Source organism: Linepithema humile, chromosome 2 (assembly GCF_040581485.1).
Source record: "Linepithema humile isolate Giens D197 chromosome 2, Lhum_UNIL_v1.0, whole genome shotgun sequence".
NCBI classification, from domain to species: Eukaryota; Metazoa; Arthropoda; class Insecta; order Hymenoptera; family Formicidae; genus Linepithema; species Linepithema humile.
In genome coordinates this window covers 14,236,414-14,256,221 of record NC_090129.1, presented here as the reverse complement: position 1 = coordinate 14,256,221, position 19,808 = coordinate 14,236,414, and the positions used below count along the sequence as shown (strand labels likewise).

General features: G+C 38.7%; 1 long non-coding RNA gene across 2 annotated transcripts; it reads right to left on the bottom strand.

Moving 5' to 3' along the window:
- Nucleotides 1–14,787: 14,787 nt before the first annotated feature.
- Nucleotides 14,788–15,785, bottom strand: LOC136997823 (uncharacterized). 2 transcript variants are annotated; one of them, XR_010888470.1, is made up of 3 exons: nt 15,725–15,785; nt 15,550–15,598; nt 14,788–15,344 (listed from the first exon to the last, which is right to left on the bottom strand). It is a non-coding gene; the product is annotated as an uncharacterized lncRNA (long non-coding RNA). The 2 variants fall into 2 exon arrangements; XR_010888469.1 differs by having other exon boundaries at nt 15,550–15,759.
- Nucleotides 15,786–19,808: the final 4,023 nt, after the last annotated feature.

Below are 19,808 nucleotides of genomic sequence, written 5' to 3'. Positions count from 1 at the left end.
TGCTCTCTCCACGCGAAGAGCAACACCAGGACTTTGCTCCCTCGGCCGGGCTATCGCCCTTGTGACGGCGCTCGAAAAGCGTCACGTCACAACTCCCCCTTCCCAGAGGAGGACCGTGGAGTTTCGGTCCTGACGAACGCCGGTGACCGACCCTCCGGTAGCCTTACCTGGGTGTTCTCACCACAAACCGCAAAATTTTTTTTTTTTTTGGCAGTCTGTCGCCGTGCATGTTTCCCCCCTGCCTCGTTCGGACTCCGCGTGCGACGATTCCGAGAGTTTCTCCGCAGTTCACGTCCACGAGAGGGTCGCGGTGGTTCTCCCGATTAACGGAGAGTTCCCGCCTTACTACTAGGGGAGGATAAGGAGACAGACACGACTTGGCTTGACAGGTTTTATTGGTGCGCTGGCGATGCAGCGACTTGTCGATAGCAACAAAAGAGAATACAAAAAGAAAAAAAAAGGAATAAACAAAAAAAAGAACTAAGGTACTAGCTTAACCTACGCGGGCAAAAGAAAATAAAATAGTCAAAAGACGAAGAAAAAAAATAAAAAAAGAAAACAAAGGAACGAAAAGAAAAGAGAAAAGAAGGAAAAAAGAAAAAAAAATCACGTTGCGCTGCATCTGCTTTCGGGATCGGGAAGGCAATAGGGTTTAAGGTCCTGTACGTGAATCTTACCTGCGGGAGATCCGTCCAGCTGGACTAGCTCGTACACGATGGGCGAGATCACCCGCGAGATTTTCAAAGGGCCCTGGAACTTGTGCGCCAGTTTTGCGGCTATGTTTTGTGCCGCAGACGATAAGATGTGCTGTCGCTTTAGCACCAAATTGCCGACCTCAAAACGTCTATCACGCCTACGCAAGTTATATCGGGAGGATTGCTTCTGGAAAGCCTGGTCTAAATTTTCGATAATCCAGTCGCGCAATGACTGCAATTTCTTTATGCGCTTCCCCCACTCGGCGGTATCTCTACTCTCAATGTCGGTAACCTTATTGTCGCGACGCTTTAGTGATTGCACCGGCTCTAACTCCCTTCCTAAGTTGAGGAACGCGGGAGATATCCCTAAGGACGAATAAAACGCGGTGTTGTACGCGAAACGAAATTCGGACAAATGTTTGTCCCACTCGCGATGGTCCTTCTCTATGAACGAAATGACCATTGCCTTAAGAATGCGGTTTACTCGCTCTACGGGATTAGCCTGAGGATGATAGGGCGGTATCGTTGTGTGCGTGATATTACGCCCTTCGGCAAACGCCTTCATCGTTTTATTGATAAATTTGGTACCGTTATCCGTCAATAAAAATTTCGGAGCGCCCCATCGTGAGATTACTAAGTCTTCGAGGGCCTCTTTAATTTTGATTCCGGTAGCCGATCTAAGTGCCTTGCACTCTACCCATTTGGTGAACAAATCCTGAATAACGAGAATGTACTGAAATCCCGATTTACTACGCGGCAATGGCCCTATGATATCGGCAGCTACGGTTTTCCATGGACCGTCCGCAATTCGGCGACCCATGAGACCTGCGGAACCCGTTTGTTCGACCTTGGTGCGCTGGCAAATATCACACGCTCGCACGTAATCGGTAACATCACGAAACAGATTCGGCCAAAAATAAGACACGGCGACACGCTGATAAATTTTCTCTACGCCTAGGTGACCTGCCTGCGGCGCGTCGTGCGAGTCTTTGAGGGCTTCTTGACGCAGTTCCTTCGGAAGGACTAATTTCCAGCGGTCGAGATCCTCGACTATTTCGGAAATCACGCGTTTCGGCCTCAAAAAATATAATTGTCCGTCCATTACCTTCCATTGCGTGTATTTATTCGGACTTGATATCACCTCTTTATATCTTTTGCGGTACCAATCATCCTTCGTATCTATCACCGGAGCGGTATTGGCAGCAGTAAGCGCGCCAGCGGTATCATTTTTGGTAACCAAATTAACGGTATCGGTATCGGTATCTGAATTTTCCACGGTAACTTGAGTTTCGAACATGCGAGAGAGTGCGTCAGGCACGTGATGTAAGGCACCTTTCCTGTGAATTACCTCGTAATCGTACTCTAATAATTCGAGAGCCCATCGAGCTAATCTACCTGTTAGATTTTTCAAATTATGTAACCAGCGTAGACTGCTATGATCGGTAACAACTGTGAATTTATAGCCTTCAAGATATGGTCTAAATTTCTTTATCGCCCAAACGACTGCTAAGCATTCTTGCTCGGTAACTGTGTATCTTGTTTCGGGGCCTGCCAGAGCTCGACTTGCGAAAGCTATTACCTTTTCATCGCCATCAATATTTTGAGTCAAAACGGCACCTAACTCTACAGAACTAGCGTCAGTCTGCAATACAAAAGGTTCTTTAAAATTTGGACGCGCAAGTGTTGGTGCGGTAACTAAATGATCTTGAATCTGATCGAAGGCGCGGATCTGATCACTCCCCCATTCCCAGCGCTTGCCTTTTTCAAAAGGCGTGTCAACGGCTCGCTAAGAGTGGCAAATTGCGGAATAAATCGTCGATACCAGGACGACATGCCTAAAAATCGGCACAATTGCTTGATATTTAACGGCGCGGGATATTCGAGGATCGGTCGCGTCTTTTCAGGGTCTACCATTAGCCCCTCTCTTTGTACGAGAAATCCTAAATATCGCACCTGAGCACGGCAAAATTCACATTTGTCGGGATTCACGGTAAGACCGACAGCGGTAATTCTATCCAATACCTTATTTAGCCAGATCATATGTTCCTCAAAAGTAGGCGTTACTATCACAATGTCATCGAGATATGCAAACGCAAAAGGTTCCATTTCGGGGCCTATCAACCGATCTAGCAACCGCTGAAAGGTTGCGGGAGCCCCTGTTAAGCCGTACGACATCCGCGTAAATTGATAGAGTCCTTTACCCGGAACACTAAACGCGGTAATTTCTCGGCTGTCCTTAGCCAATGGTACCTGAAAGTGAGGCCTGACTTAAATCTATAGTCGAAATGTAACGGGCTGATCGCAATTTATCAAGGATTCCCGCCATGTTCGGTAACGGATATGCATCTTTCTTCGATAAGCTATTCACCTTTCGAAAATCTAAGCAGAATCGGTATTTGCCATTCGGTTTTTTGACCATGACCACCGGGTTCGACATTTGTTAAACGAAGGTTCTATTATTCCGGCGTCTAACATTTTGTCTACTTCCGAACGGATGGCTTCTTGGACCTTAGACGACACTAAATAACAACGCTGCTTCACGGGCGGATTACTGCCTATATCGATCTTATGTTCTGTCAGGCTTGTAATACCGGGATTCACAGACGGTTCCGGGAGGGTTTTCAAAAAAGTATCTAACGTATGCTCTTGCTTTGACGTTAATTCCGTTAATCCATAATATGAGCCTTCACGAGAAATTCGGTTGGTAGCGAGACGGTAGCGAACGTTTGGATTTTGCGCAAAATACCATTCACCTGTTGCGAAATCCAACCCTATACCAAATTTCGTTAAGAAATTCACCCCTAAAATGCATGGTACTGCCAACGTCGGCAACAATGCAACGGTAACCTCACGACACTGACCTTCTAATTCTAACGGTAACTTGATTTCTTCGTGAATATTCGCTATCTGTCCATTGGCTGTGCGAATTTGTACGCCTCTCCCCTTAAAGGTCATGAGTCCTAACGTACGAATAATTTTTATTCCCTCTCGACCATGCAAGGTTCGATTGGCTCCGGAGTCCACGAGGGCAGAAAGTGTATAATTGTCGATACGGATCGTAAAGTATCGCAGGAGCGGCAATTTGTCTCGCTCGAACGTAACGTAGAAATGTATTAGCGTTTCGGTATCTGTCAATCTAGTTCGGGTCTCTCTCTGTGGATCTGGAGTCGTAGGGACCTTACCTACTGGCTCCGCGTTTCCCGCACACGTAGGGCAGGTTCTAACGGTAACATCCGGTTTGCCACACCGCTAACAATACATGCGGCGCTGCTCGGTACATTCGCGTGCGTGATGTCCGATTTTAGTGCAGTTCCAGCATTTGACATTGCTGGCCGCAGCGGTAGCGGAAATGGTAACTTTACTTGACGAATCGGAAGCGGTATCGGTAGAGGTATCTTTATCGGTATCAGCCTTTGCTCTATTCGCGGTTTTGGCCTTCTTTTTCTTCTCCTTTTTAGTGGAAGCAGCGGTAGCAACGGTAACAGGGTTCTTCGGTTTTCCTTTCGAAGCGCGGTACGCTAAGTCCGGGAAAATAGATTGTTCCGGCGGTAACGGGGGTCGGTAATTTTGCTCCGCGAGGTAGCATTTTTCTACGCGGCTCGTTAGATATTCTAATGTGGAAAAATCTCCGAATTTTTGCCGGCGGATCGCGATTTTTAAACGCGGCAGCATATTGCGGTGCGCGAAATTAAGCTGTTCCACCAAGGGCCAGGGGGGCGTCATTCTATTTAATAACGCGCGTAAGCACGTCAGGTAATCGGCAGGTGTCTCGTGCTCCCCCTGGGTGCGCCTGAAATATTCGTCTCGCAGCGCGTATTAAAAATCGGGATCTCCGAATCGCGCTCTCCATCCGGCCTCAAAATCATCCCAATTGCGCCAATTTGCGCTCTCTAACTTTACCCAATAAAGCGCCATGTCCGATAAGAACAACGATAAACGTTTAAATAGATCCGAATCTGATATCGGTACTATTGCGCGGGCTTCTTTGATCCTTAACAGGAATGCTTCCGCGTCGCTACCCCGCTTTCCCGAGAACTGTAAGTTCCACTTACGCATTAAATTATATGCCTCCGCAGTGGACGCGCGTGACGGACGCGGTTCGTAGGTTTGCGGGGGAACCTCCGGAATTTTCGGGGGACACGTAAGATAAACCCCTCCCACCGCGGCATCTTCCTTTTCCCCCCCGATTGTAAAACGGGGGTGTCCCGGGTAATTTGGGTCCTCCCTTCGGGGGGTGGATTCGCTCGAAATCGCGCACTTGTCTAATGACATCGCGGCGTCCTCAGCCGGACTAAGTGCCGGAGACGGGGGAGACTTTTCGTGCTGAGCGTTCTCGTAACGCGTAAGTCGCGCTCGTAAAACCGGCAAAATTCTCTGAATACTTAATCCCCTATCCGATAAGTGTTGTCGCGCTTGTTCGATGGTCAGGTCGTAAATCCACTGATGAGGATAACTATCCTTCCTCATGTGGAGCAAGAAAAATTATCCGGTACTATTTCCTAGGTCCACCCAAATACTCGCCAAAAACAAAACGTAGTCGAGACGCAAAAACACCAAAAAAAGTATAATCTCAATAAGAAATAAGACGGACGAAAGAACGAAGAAAAGTAGAACGAGAAAAAAAAACGACGCTAAATTGTTTCCTATCAACCAAAAAGTAATCAATTACCGAACGAGAATTCGTCACGATAGAACGCAAAACCTGAAAACGCACGCGCAAAAAAAGAAAAATCGACAATATATGATAATAGGAAAAGAACGAAAGAGAAAAGAAAAGAAAAGAATAATTAACGCCACTAAACAAAACAAAGGGAACCAAAGATAAAAAGAACACTAGAATAGAAAGCGAGGTTAAGTTATTCCTCCAAACTTACGCACGAGACGATAATCACCGACAAACAAAAAGAGGCACGGAAAGAGAAAAGAAATCACGCCGAGAGCCAATTCTCGACGGCGTATTCACAAATCTCCACGAAATTTCAATAAATCTTCCAAAAGAGAAAAAAAATAAGGATAATAATAATACGGTAATAATACTGGCACACTCGCGCAACCGTACAGCAATCAAGCTTCACGTACGTCTCCTTTGTTATCCGTACGCGAGAAGACATAAAAGAGAAAAGGACATACAGAGAAAAGGAACGAGAAAAAGAAATGAAAAGGAAATTAATAATGGTAGCTTAATTAAAAAAAAACAACACACGAAAGTGACCGTATGCTCGAGTAACCGACACGAGAAAAAAAAGAAATAAATCATAAACACAATTGATACGGTAACGAATAAATACGAGAAACAAACAATTTCAAATGACACGAAAACTGTACGTTTTAACGACTTTGATACGCCAAATCAGCCAAATTCAATGCGAGTCCGTTAAACCCACGATCGAAACTTTCATCATGTGGCGATATCAATATAATAACGGTAACGATATTTTCAATCCGACCTTAGTCAGGCAATCTATTGCTTTAAAAAAAGTGTTATTCGGTATGACTCGAGAGAGAGAAGAAAAAAACTTTTTACAAACAAAGAAAAGAAAGTTAGCAGGCTAAGATCACTGTCATGTAACTTTTAAAGTTAATATATTGGAAATGAAGCGTTAATTACTAGCGTTATCGTGAAAAGAAAGAAAAAGGAAAAAGATGAAAGAAAGAAAGACGTTTTCAGTGGCGGAATACGGAACGCAATAATCAATCCACGAATGTTAATAAAAAAGAAAGAAATAACGAGAACGGGCAAAAAGAAAATAATTAATTTTGAAAAGACAATAATTATGCACTTAAAGAGCGAAAACAAAAAAAAAGGAAAGGTAAAATAAAAAAGGTAATTATGACGTGATCACGCAAAGCTGAATTAAATAATTCCTTGAGTAATAAAAATCAAAAGAATACGTTGAGACGAAAGTTTAAACGCAACGAATCTAACCACGACCTTATACGGTAAAACCTAAGAGAAAAGAAGTAACAAACAAAATCCGAAAAAAAAAAATAATACATGAGCTATCGACAATAATCAAAAGAAAGCAGCTGAGATCAACGGTATCAAATAATAAACAAGTTCGTCAAACGGTCATAGTAACGATTCACTTATCGAACAATATTATGCGAATAATTCGTTATAACGGAAATTTATGAAATTAACGAAAAGATCTCGAAAATTAGGCCTCGCGTATAATTAATATCGGAAAGGTACGATAAACGGCTCTCTATAACACGCTCGAAATCAGTCAGGCGGAAATAATGCTGAACAGGTTGAGACTTTAAATGTCTCGGTTTTTCCATTGACCTACTTAATTTCTGCGAAATCGGTTTAGACGATATTATATAAGCGAGCGCATGTATGAGTGTTTACGTCGCGTTCGGCCGCGAGTGAGCGACGTGTAGAAAAACTCTACAGCTGAGCGGCACGCGCCAACACAGCGAGCGGTATCACACGTATACGCGACGGCACATAAATTCCAGAGTCCTTTTCTTTTCAATAGGACTTAGAATATACTTATTGCAACTTACTTGCATAGGACAGCATATAGATATTGTGGACGATACGTACATTTGTCATATACACAGACGAAAGAACATGAACTGTAATAAGTGGATTAGTACATTGACAAGACACAGATATAATTAATTGAGTTACGCTCTCTCACTCTCCAGATTTTACTTTCTCCTAATTTCTCGATGATTTTTCACGGCGTGGGCCCCACGTTAGGCGCCAAAATTTGCGACGTGAACTAGCCTCGGAATCACGCCAGATCCGAGGGAGCACGCCCAATGAAAATCGGTAACCGCGGTACTCCACAATCTTCGGGAGTTAGGTAACTTACGCGGCGTCGGCAGTAAATGCACGACTCGGTAACTCGCGGTATCGGCAATAAATGCTCGATTCGATAACTTACAGTATCGAAAATAGATGCTCGATTCGGTAACTCGTGGTACTCCACGCTCGTCGGGAGCAAGGTAACTCGCGAAATCGGCAATAACTGCACTATTCGGTAACTCGCGGTACTCCACGCTCGTCGGGAGCAAGGTAACTCGCGAAATCGGCAATAACTGCACGATTCGGTAACTCGCGGTACTCCACAAAATTTGGGAGCAAGGTAACTCACGCGATATCGGTAACCGGAAATGGGCGCCAGGTGCGAGTAATCGCACCGCGGTATCGGTAACTTCAACAGTTCTCTAAATTGCTCGGCCGCTCCCCGCTCAGTATATGGCAGAGGGGCGCAGTTCTTTTATTTAACGTTAGATATCTGGAGTGAGAGGCGAACACAAGGACAACTCAATAATTAAAATTTAACAATGATTTATTTCAGTGATTCGGTTACAAAGTAAAAGATACTTATATAGTTCGGCCGGAGCCGATACGGCGGAAATAGTTTGATACGGTAGTAAGGCCATTCGCCCCAATCAATCGGTAACAAGAATAAAGTTCGATAACTACATGAAATCTCGGAAACGCAATCACGATAATTCGCAGCTGATCCGACGATATCCAGCAAAACAAATAACTTATCTTACGACCATCCGACGCGGCCGGTGAAGGCCAAATAAATACTCTTTGAACGACGGTAGCCTAACGGCCAGAAATGAGATGTCGCGGAACGGCTATTTTTCGCGGGCTTTCACGTTTCTCGCCGAGACGCTAACTTTGCGGTAACAGCAATCTCGCGGAGAACGTTCCCGAACCAAAATCCGCCCGCGGACATTCACCCACGGTACTTCCGGTACAGTGATAACGCGACCAAACGGTAACCAAACGGTATCGCAAGAAAGACGGTAGCAATCGGTATCTTCAAAAGAAACGGTAACGGAAAGACGGTAGCAATCGGTATCTTTAAACAGAAACGGTAACGGAAAGACGGTACGGTAACGAAACGAAACGGTAAACGAAAGAGACTGTCGGCGCTTGATTCACGCAAGGCGGAGAGACTTTTACGTGATATCCGGAGCCGGCTGGAAACACGCGGTAATTGAGCGTCAATACGCGCTCACGGTATCAAAAATCTCGGTTAGTTATGTGAGAGACACTAAATACAAAACAGACTCACGCTACCAGCCATAACCGGACGGAACTCTACGGCTACCCGAGAGGCGGCTTACATCGAGTGGACGTCTTCGGCGTCGTTGGGCTGAGTCCTCGTGATCGTTCTCGCGCTTTTGCGGCACACTGAACAGTGACTCTTCTCGGCTCTGCACATAGGTCCTTCCAAATCCGCGTCGCCTTCCTGCGCATCCTGCTGATTTTCCAAAAAGGGGGGACCCTGAGACCCGCCCACAGTTCATCCAAGGCGCCCCCCCCCCCCGCTTTCTGTGGTTTCCTCAAATCCTTCGGCCGATAATGTGTTGATGAGTTGATGTTTCCGGAAGAGACTGGTTAGGCTGGCCGGGCCATACTGCGGTCCTTCCGGGTGCAGCATCTTCGGAGTCCTCGAAGCCGTCTGCAGCCGGGCGAGGTCCGCTGCTGCGTTTCTCTGCGCTTCTTTGAGTTTGTGGCTAAAACCAAAGCGGAGTTAGTCGATAGGGCTTGGATGGCGAAGGCGACAGAATCGCGGTACCTGACCTTTTACTGTGGGGTCACTAACGCGTGACACCCGTTGATGATCCCCCGGCGTCCGGTCTCCATGGCGATGCTGCATCTTCGCCCTGAGGCACAAAACACGCAACGCCGCCCGCACGGGGTCTCGCCTTACAACTTAAAAACGATATTTACGGTACAAAATGGGAACGACATAAAAAAACAACGCGTACAGATTGTGGAGTCTCGCGGGTTGCTCTCTCCACGCGAGGAGCAACACCAGGACTCTTTGCTCCCTCGGTCGGGCTATCGCCCTTGTGACGGCGCTCGAAAAGCGTCACGTCACAAATTACATGTATTGCATCTAGAAATGCGTTAAATACTCGCTCCGGTACATTGCGAGTGATATAGCAACTAATAACAATCAACGAACTCCACCTAACTACGTAAAAACCTCGACCTCGTTCTAAGTTTTGCATTGGTAAGAACGCGCCCTTCATTCTGCGCCATAGAATTGCAGATGTTGGAGGTACATCTGTCGCGCTCACCCACCTGTCATCCTCAGGAATCGAGTGTGGCTCCGAAATGGCTGCCAGACCAGCATTATTTTCCTCCATCAGCTGACGCAAATTATCTTGCGCATGCTTTGAGTGGTTTACATTACATTGTAGTATAGTTAGCATATTTATTGTTACTACACTCCATCTCGACCGCAGCAGCAACGGGTTGCTCGGTTGTTTGTTGAGCCCTCCGAACCTCAACGTATTCTACTTCTTTGTTATTCATGCTTGTTTTATTAATGTTTGTATTATCTAAATTCTTTTTGGATGCCACCGCCTGGCATACGTTACTGCCCACTATATGCTCTGCATTCAGGCCACGATAAGAACAGACCGGGCATTTGATTCTATTTCTACACTCTATTGCTTTGTGGTCCGGTTCTCATTTGTAGCAGCAGCGGCTTCTGTCAATCTCGCTCGGACATTTCTGAGTTGTGTGACCCACCGCCAAACAGCGGAAGCATTGGAGCGGTCTTGCCCTCATCACCTCCACTTTGACAGCCGACCACCCGATATGCACCCTACCTGCTTCAGAGATCTTAACTGCAGCCGCCGTCGAGCACTGGACAAAAGCCACTCCAAGACCTCCCCTGATATATCGGATCGCACTACATGTAATGTTTTCCACATCACATTTACCAATCTCTGATATAATGTTTTTAATTTCTATCCCCGACACCGAGTCGTCCATGGCCGATAATCTTAAGTGAGTCTTTTTAGTGGGCCTCCTAAATTTCACTCCGATTGTATCCGAAAAGGTCTCTCTTAGTCTAGCAAGTAAAAGGTCTGCCTTGTTTTCAGAGTCAGTACCAGGTATTTCTATCAGCCCCCCCCCCCCCCCCCCGTCGCCGCTCTTTTGATTCTGGTTTCTGATATACCCAGATCCACCAATGAGATTCTTTCGCGTGCAACCCTCATAATATCCACATATGAAAGATCATTATTTTCATTTAGAACGGATACCACCGACGTGCGCGGAACCATTTTTTTGAATGCGGTGAGACTTTCTCTTTGTTTTTGGTTACCATTCTATCTATTATCTTTATTCTTCCCCGTACTATTTTTGGCATTACTGTAATTTGCCCCCGGAGTTGTGCTGTCTTCCTTGGGTGTGGACTTACCTTCCCCAATTCTCCTTCTCTTTCTTTTGCTCGTCACTTCTGTCCATTCTACCTCCTTCCCTCCAGAATCTACGAAATTGTCTATCGTTTCCCCCTCGCTTGCACTAATGAAGTTAGATGCATTACTCTCATCGTTATTACCCTTTTGGATGCTAAATTTTTTTCTTTTCTTTTTCTTTTTGCTTTCAGATCGCGCGTATGAAGCCCCAGAATCTTTGCTACGACCCCCAGATATGATGTTACTAACTTTATTAACTCTTTTAACTTGATTTCTACCTCCCAAAGTCACCATCGGACTTGAAGGCATCACAAAAGTGTCCCCTTTTACTAAGATACTATTTTTTTGACTTTCACTAAGCTTGGTTTTTTTTTGTTTTGTTTCAGGTACCGCCGGATTCGCTCCTGCTTGGTTATCAGCTCTTGCCCCCTCTGTATACATTCCCTCTCTAAGGAGCCTCGTTTCTCGGATTAGTCATGCCCTTACCCAGTCTGTCTAAAGAATGGACGATCGCCAGATCCAGCTCGATCCTATTGTAATATTCACTTGGTGTTGCACACTTACTCTTTTTTATAGGGTTTATGCCGCTCGCAATTCTATAGTCTTTTCCGCTCCTTAGAGTTCTTCCCTTTCCCTCACTTGGGGGGAGGGCTGCAGCCGACGGCCCCAAGGCCCTCTCCAACAACGTCTCTTTACCCCGATGAGGTAAGTCCCTGTTGCTCTCACTAATATCATAGGCGTCTTTAATCACTTCTCTCCTTTTTACCTTCTCTATTTCTACTTTTAACGCGTCCGTTTCGCACCTACTCTCCATTGCCATTCTTTCCATCTTATAGAATTTTTCTTTCCAGTAATCCGAATCTTCATTCGATGACGCCTTTATGGAGAGTCGTCTACTTGCTCTGCGTATGACCTCTAGCATGACCTTCATCTGGCCAGTAAACGATCCCTTAATATTAGGTCTTTTCCTAATAGATTCAACTCCATTAACCATCTCTGTAATTTTCAGGTTTATCTGTGCGACATGTTCCAGCTCTAGGCCGGCCATTTCGTCGTCCACTCTCTTCCCGTTATCGACGGAGAAGCGACAGCCAACTTTCTCCTCCCTTGATCTTTGATCCTCCTTTTTTTAGGCCCCACCGGTCTGCCCCTTCTTCCCTTCACTGCTGCCGCGGGTTCTCCTTTGTCACCTTAATATCTGAATCTGAAATCGATTCTGCTATCCGAATAAGCGGTCGAGATGGAGGGACTCACAGGCTCCGACAGCACCGCATCACAAAGGGCCGCAACAGCCCCCGTCTCCTCCGACCTTACAGAACCTGACCTGTTCCTTCTCAACGGAAGAATCATCATCTCTTTACTTAGTCTTTGCACACTGACGATAGCACTTCGGCCACCCGCGCTCGCCACCGACGCAGGAGCCAGCCCTTCACAGGTTGACGACCCGTGAGGAACAGGGACGATACCCCCCAATGCCGGTTCTCGGTATCCAACGCCGAGACGGTATTATCATTATTTATGCTCATGACCATATTGTTATTATTGGTTTTATTAAGCAAGAGTAATCTCTTGTCGGGCAGTATAAGTTATTTGCTCCGAGTAGCTGCCCCATTCACTTAGTATAATGTGAATCTACAAGGAACTATATTTGGCATTCAGATGCAAAGCTTCACAACCCATACACATAAAGTCTTATCAGAGTTTACATATATAAGTTCATAAATAGTATAAGATGTATCAAAGTCAGAATATGATTACAACTCACCTTACAAAGTCAATTCACAATATATCACTCAATCAATAAATTTTATCAAAGCATGCCTAGCATCTCAAAAGAAATTCACTTATAATTTACACTAGAACAAGACAATTATTATTCAAAATATCAATTCTATTATAATCAACTCGTTCATTATATATACAATAGGAGAATTATTGTTCAATATACATTAATATATCCTGATTGTCACATATGGAAAGTCAATTAATTGAATTAATTAATTTCATTTATTTCAGATAACTATTTGTTCCCGCTGAAACGGTCCAATAATCCAGCATAGGTAAGTAAAATAAAGGGGAAAGATAAGGGCAACAATGTCTCCATCGGCCACTCAATCTTCAATTGTTCTATTATTTTTATTCATCTTTGTATATATTCGTATCATTAAGTTGTTGCATATTAATCTAGTTTTATATATAGTATATTATACCCTAATATCTATCCTTCAATTATCATATGCAAAACACACATAAATTGTTAGCACCACTAATAAAGCAAATAGTCCTGGAGGTATCTCTTCAATAGTACATTTACTTTCACCCATATAATGTCATAAACACAAACCATATAATCGACTTAGTATTTAATTCACATAGACTACACTAGTTCTTATAACACAGTCTTCTCAACTTTATAAGATTACGATTATATATATGTGCTTATACTAGTTAGCCATAGATATATAAACAAAGAATAATAATGTCACTATCCTTGAATTATAGTAGGAATTCTCAATATATCGCTCTTATACATTTCCATCATAGAATGATTCTTATTCATGAAACAAAATCGTTCATATTAACTTGTTAGGCTAAAACATCATCATGATAATAGTTATAGCTCTTAGAACAATTAAATCCTTGTTAATATCATCCCACATAGCAAAATTTCATCCTACGGATGTCCGCGGGATGTAATGTAAAAGATTTTCAGATATCCCTGGGATGTCTGTACAAAGCCGTAGGATATCCGTAGGGCATCCGTGGGATATCCGAATGTCCGCTTTTCAGATATCCGTAGGACATCCAAAAATAAATCCCTGTGATATCCCTGGGATATCCTACATATGATTAAATTAGATCCCAACAATGTCTCCTGGATATTTTTTTTTATCCAGATAAAATCCAAATAAAATTATTGAATATAGGATGGTGTTAATAATCCGATCTTATATTCGAAATCATTTTAAAACCTCATTCAATCAACAAAATGGTTGCGCAACATTATTTCATTAGTTGAATGAAATCATAAGACGATTCTAAATATAAAATTGGACTATAAATACCACCCAGAAAAATATCTATTTTAAATGTTTATTTAAAATGCCTTTAAAAAATATATTTTTTTAAAAGATTTAAACAGAAATTGTTTAGTTTTAAGTTAAGGAAGCAATAAAACAGTAATCTTAATAAGTAACGTCACTCTCTTTCTCTCTCGAAAAGTTTCATATTAATTATTATTTATATTTTAAAAATTTACGACAATTTCGCTTTAATGACACCACTATCAAAATATTGTTTTATTACTATTTTTTATTACTCCTTTAAAACTAAAGAATTTTTGAAACATTTTTTCAAAATACATATTTTTTTCAAATTTTTTATATAGACATTTGACATGTAAGTATCTTTATGAGCATAAAGGAAAGATTATTAGCAAAATTTCTAAAAATAAAAGCTTCTAATATATTACATTATTTTAAGAATAGACACATTTCAAAAAAGGTAAAGTACGTATAAGTAATATAAATAATAGTACATTTGAAGCACATTTTATTATAAAATATGTAATTTTTTTTTAAATTTTTTATTTACTATATAATGTAAAAATAGTCACAATAAAAATAAAATTTGTATATATAAAAACGAAAACTAAAGATACGTCTTGTACATTTCAAAATTGCACTAGTCACAGTGTTAGATATAAATTAATAAACTTGATATTACTAAATATTATAACTTAATATGAATAATATTACATACATAATATTTTATACATAAAATTGCTAATATTATGTATAATTTATACACATGAACAAAATATAAAAAAAAAGTATCAAATATTTTATTGTGCAGCATTCAGTTTTTTTATTTTTTTAATTGCATGACGAAGTCATGATTTAATTGGTTCCGAAATTTCGTGCTCAGTAGCTTGCGGGTATTTTAATTGAACTGTACCTACAAATACGTATAAACATTTATATAACATAAATATAAACATATACCTCTCAATATATTTTTAATTTTTTTAAACCAGATGTTTAATGAATTAGATGGAAAGTTAATCTAATTTTTATAATTTAATAACTAAATCTAATGTATGTATTATATGTATATGCATTATGTATAGATTTATTAGTGTAAATATCTATGTGTTTAAGTGTTTATTTATGTATTTGTATGTGTGGGTATATATATGTATATATATACGTAGTATATATTCACTAAACTTACATTCACTAAATTTATTAACAAAACAAACATTTATATTTCCTACATATACATAATTCTTGTCATTTTTCAAAGAACTAGTTATTCTTAAAGATGCATGTATTATGTTACCTTGTTTATGCCATAAGTTAAGAATATTATGTTACCTTGTTTACGCAATAATTAATGATGACTTAAATATTAGTATCTATAGTCTTTTTTTTACTGTAAATAAGCAAACTCTTCCTGCAATATAATTTAAAACAATAATATTGAATCTTATTTTCACTATACTATACATATACATAATATTACATACGTAAAACTAACTTATTTGTAAAAATTATATACATATATATATATATATATAATTGTGCTATAAATATATATATAGCACAAAAATTAATATAAAATATATAAATAAAAATTGTAGTAGCGGTGTTCTACTAACCAACATCTCTCAAACATAACCTTATTTATGATATATATAGAAAGATGACCTGCATATGATATAATAATTTTAGATTTTAATAATTATCTGTCAATTTAATAGTTCCTGACGCTTTATATTATCGCTTATGCGCCTTTTTCCGTTTTTTAAGGGAGAATCATAGCACAAAACTCACACTTCACTGTCTGCGTTAATCTCAATGTTCACCGATCTACGACACTAGAATTTGATTCGAGTTGTCAATTCGAGAAAGGTTAGGTAATCAAAAAGCGGTAATCTTATACAGTGATGGGAGAAAGTTCCGTAACGGTCAAATATCTTGGAAATTAATGATTATGGAAGAAAATGTTTAATACAAAAGTTTTAATATATTAAGTGGTCTATTATATGGTTATATTGAAATGACCTTCATGTGACCTTGAAGGACACCGCAAAGGTCAACTTTGAAATCTTAAATGGAAACTCCTATTTTCTATTACATATTCTTAAAGCTGGTGTCAAGACGTTTCCAAAACACTATAATGAAGTTATTTTTTATTAAATACTTTTTGAGTTATGAGGCTTGAAAGTTACAGCATTTTGACATAAAATACAAAATATCTTGTAAAACATTCAATTTTCAGGAATCTTACCTTAATACTTTTATGCATAAAATAATGAGACGAATCAATTGATATAAAGAAAACACATTGTTGCTTTTAAAAAAAAATATGCAGCTACATGTTGCAAATTACATATTTTTTCTTCTGAAAGATTTCTGAAAATTGAATGTTTTACAAGATATTTTGTATTTTATGTCAAAATGCTGTAACTTTCAAGCCTCATAACTCAAAAAGTACTTAATAAAAAATAATTTTATTATATTGTTTCGGAAACGTCTTAACACCAGCTTTAAGAATATGTAATAGAAAATAGGAGATTCTATTTAAGATTTCAAAGTTGACCTTCGCGGTGTCTTTCAAGGTCACATGAAGGTCATTTAAATATAACCATATAATAGACCATTTGATATACTAAAACTTTTGTATTGAACATTTTCTTCCATAATCATTATTTTCCAAGATATTTGACCATTACGGAACTTTCTTCCATCACTGTATATACTGGCTTCTCGAACCAAGAACTCGATGACCAAGTTCTAGTATCGTCATATAATAGAAATAAATATTTTCTCTATATATACTTGTACTTTGCTCTTAACAAATGGACGGATTAAAATTATATTTGTATGTTATATGTGTGTTTACGCATGCACACAAAATTAAATTTGTTCTCTGTTCAAATTAAGCAAAAAAATGTCTTACTAAAAAATATTTATGTAAGAAATCTTTTGCTAAATTTGAAGAAACAGCAATTTTAATGTACGTATATTTTTTGTGCTAAAAATATCTTTAGGAAATCCTACGAATAACTATTTATTATCGATCTGTATCATTCAAATCATTTTGATCAAAATGGGATGTCCTGCGGAGATCGTACATAAGATATCCACAGGACATGCTACACGGGATATCCTCAGGTAATCCTACGGATAACGTTTTGTTCTGGATCAAACTGGGACTATTTCGATCAAATTGGGATGTCCTGGGGAGATCTTTGCTATGTGGGATATATCATTTAGCAATTAATTAATAATAATTTCTCCTTATAAAGTCTTTCATTGGAATAGTTAAATTATCCGTATGATTATATACATAAACCTTCCAAAATATGATAATAAATTATATAATTATCAGTTTATGCAATTTATACACTTAAATCAAAATAACACAAATACATCCCACATAGGCACAACACGAATACATGTATTTTCTATAAAGAAATCATTCATCCGAATTATGTTAAATCTCAAATAAGAGAAAATTCCAGATCACATATATAGTTGTTCGTACATCAATCAAAGTATCTCGCGCACGAATATCAATACATTAATGTCCATCTTAATTAGAAATACAGCTTATAATCTATTTCATTAAGTAATCACAAAGTGAAAATAGTAGTTCAATTAAATCAGCTATTATATCTCCATATATTATATATTCATCAAAATTAACTAGTAATATGTCAAAAGGCTATATCTCGTAATGAGTAAATCTGTATATCTGTACACACTTATTCCCACCTCACATTATTAGACTAATTCATCTCGTTTCATGATATATAACAATATCGTTACATTAAGACAGAATAGTTCCTTATTCCATATGTATCTATTTACAGGCACATGTCAACAATCCACGAAATACGTATCTTATCCATCCTCCTTATATACAGAATATCCATCCATAATCTTGAGTATCCTCCAATAAGATAGAGCTATTTAAAAAAAATTCCTTTACCATGCGACGAGAATCATACGCATATGACAAGTTAACCTGCAAGTAGAGTAATCAGTAACCAGCATAAACAGTAAGTAAATCTGCACACAGTGAACAGTCAAAACACTATCAGAGTTATATACTATCATTAGATATAAGAAATTCAACTCTTAAGAGGATGCTGAAGTCATATTGTTACCGACCGAACTTTTAATTTTCTGGAAAGTATGGCATTTTTTATTGCTTTGATAGAATTACAAATCCTTTGGTGTAAGTAAAGTGCACATGCTAATCTTTCGGTGGATAGTGAAATTTAAACCAAAAAATAAAAAAAATTTTTGAAAATTTATCGACAATGTCACCTCAAAGAATTATATCTTTTATATCAAAATTATACTGCTTCAATCTGCAAAACAAGAGTGTGTGCCGAAAAAGAGCGTATGAAACTTTAATGGAAAACCAAAAAAATAGAGCTTAGAGACTTATTTTCAAAATGCCATACTTTTCCAGATTTATGCAAAGCATGCGTGCAATATAGAAGAAAATGGTAAAAAAGAGCTATAGATTAGTTCTGCGATTTTGGGATAGAGGCGCTATACAGTTCTCAGTGCTATCTGTCATATACAGAATCTTTTAGGTTAGTTATGTGTGTTAGTTGTGCGTGTGTGTGTGTGTTTGTGTTATGTGCTACAAAACCCGGCTGAAAAAAATGGGTTGAAGGCACTCTGAAGGATAAAAAAGTGTATGTATTATACATAAATTTTGCAACATTTTTGCAAATATTTATATTTAGTTACATACGTTCATATTCTAATTTCTGTAAAATACTTTTATTCATGTGCTTCATGTGTTTATATTATATATATTATGTGCTCCATATTATGTATATTCACATCAAAGTATCTATGTAAAAAGTTAATATTATTTTGTATATTGTATATATTTTTATAATAAATGTATATGTCATATAACTTATTTATAAAGCATGAAATATAAAGGTATTTTTAGTTTCTTGTATGTATCACTTGTAAAAAAATTTGGATAAAAAAAACATTAATTTTGTGACTTGCAATAATCTGTTTCAATATATACTTCTTTTAAATACTTACAATTAGCCTTATTTTATGCGTTTACCTTGGTATCTAAAATACACATCAAAATGTAAAATTAATTTCTAGTTCAGTAGAAAAAAAAACATTGTAGTCTTACACCAGAGAGGAATGATAAAATATCATGTATATGTAATAACAAATAAATCACTTTTCCACTGACATTATACACAACTTTGCAAAAATAATTTTATTCTGTGAATTTTGAATGTGTGGTGCAGTTTAAAACACACAGTCGAAATATGTTTATATTTTTTAAATAATAGTTCTGATTTTTCATGAATCACAGTGGTTTTATAAAATGTTCAATTTTAACAGTTTTTATTAGACTGTACTTTAGACAATATTATATTTTGCCATTTCTCTCTGTTGTAAGACAAGAATGTTTCGTTTCTACTGTAATACAAATACATTTTCGATTTTGATACGTATTTTAAATACCAAGTTAATCACATAAAATAAGGCTAATTGTAAGTATTTAAAAGAAGCATATAATAAAACAGATTATTGCAAGTCGCAAAATTAATGTTGTTTCTTTTATCAATATTATTTTACAAATAATAGACACAAAAAAATAAAAATATCTTTATATTTCATGCTTTAGAAATAAAAAATATGGCATATATCATACATTTATTGTAAAAAAAGTATACAAAATGATGTCAATTTCTTAGAAAGATATTTTGATATGAATATAGATAATATGGAGCATATAATATACATTATATATATACATAGAGCATATGACGTAATAAAAGTATCTTACAATAAAGAATAAGACAAGCCAGAAGCGGTTTTCTCGTGGACTGGCATTAGAAAATTCTTATTCTTC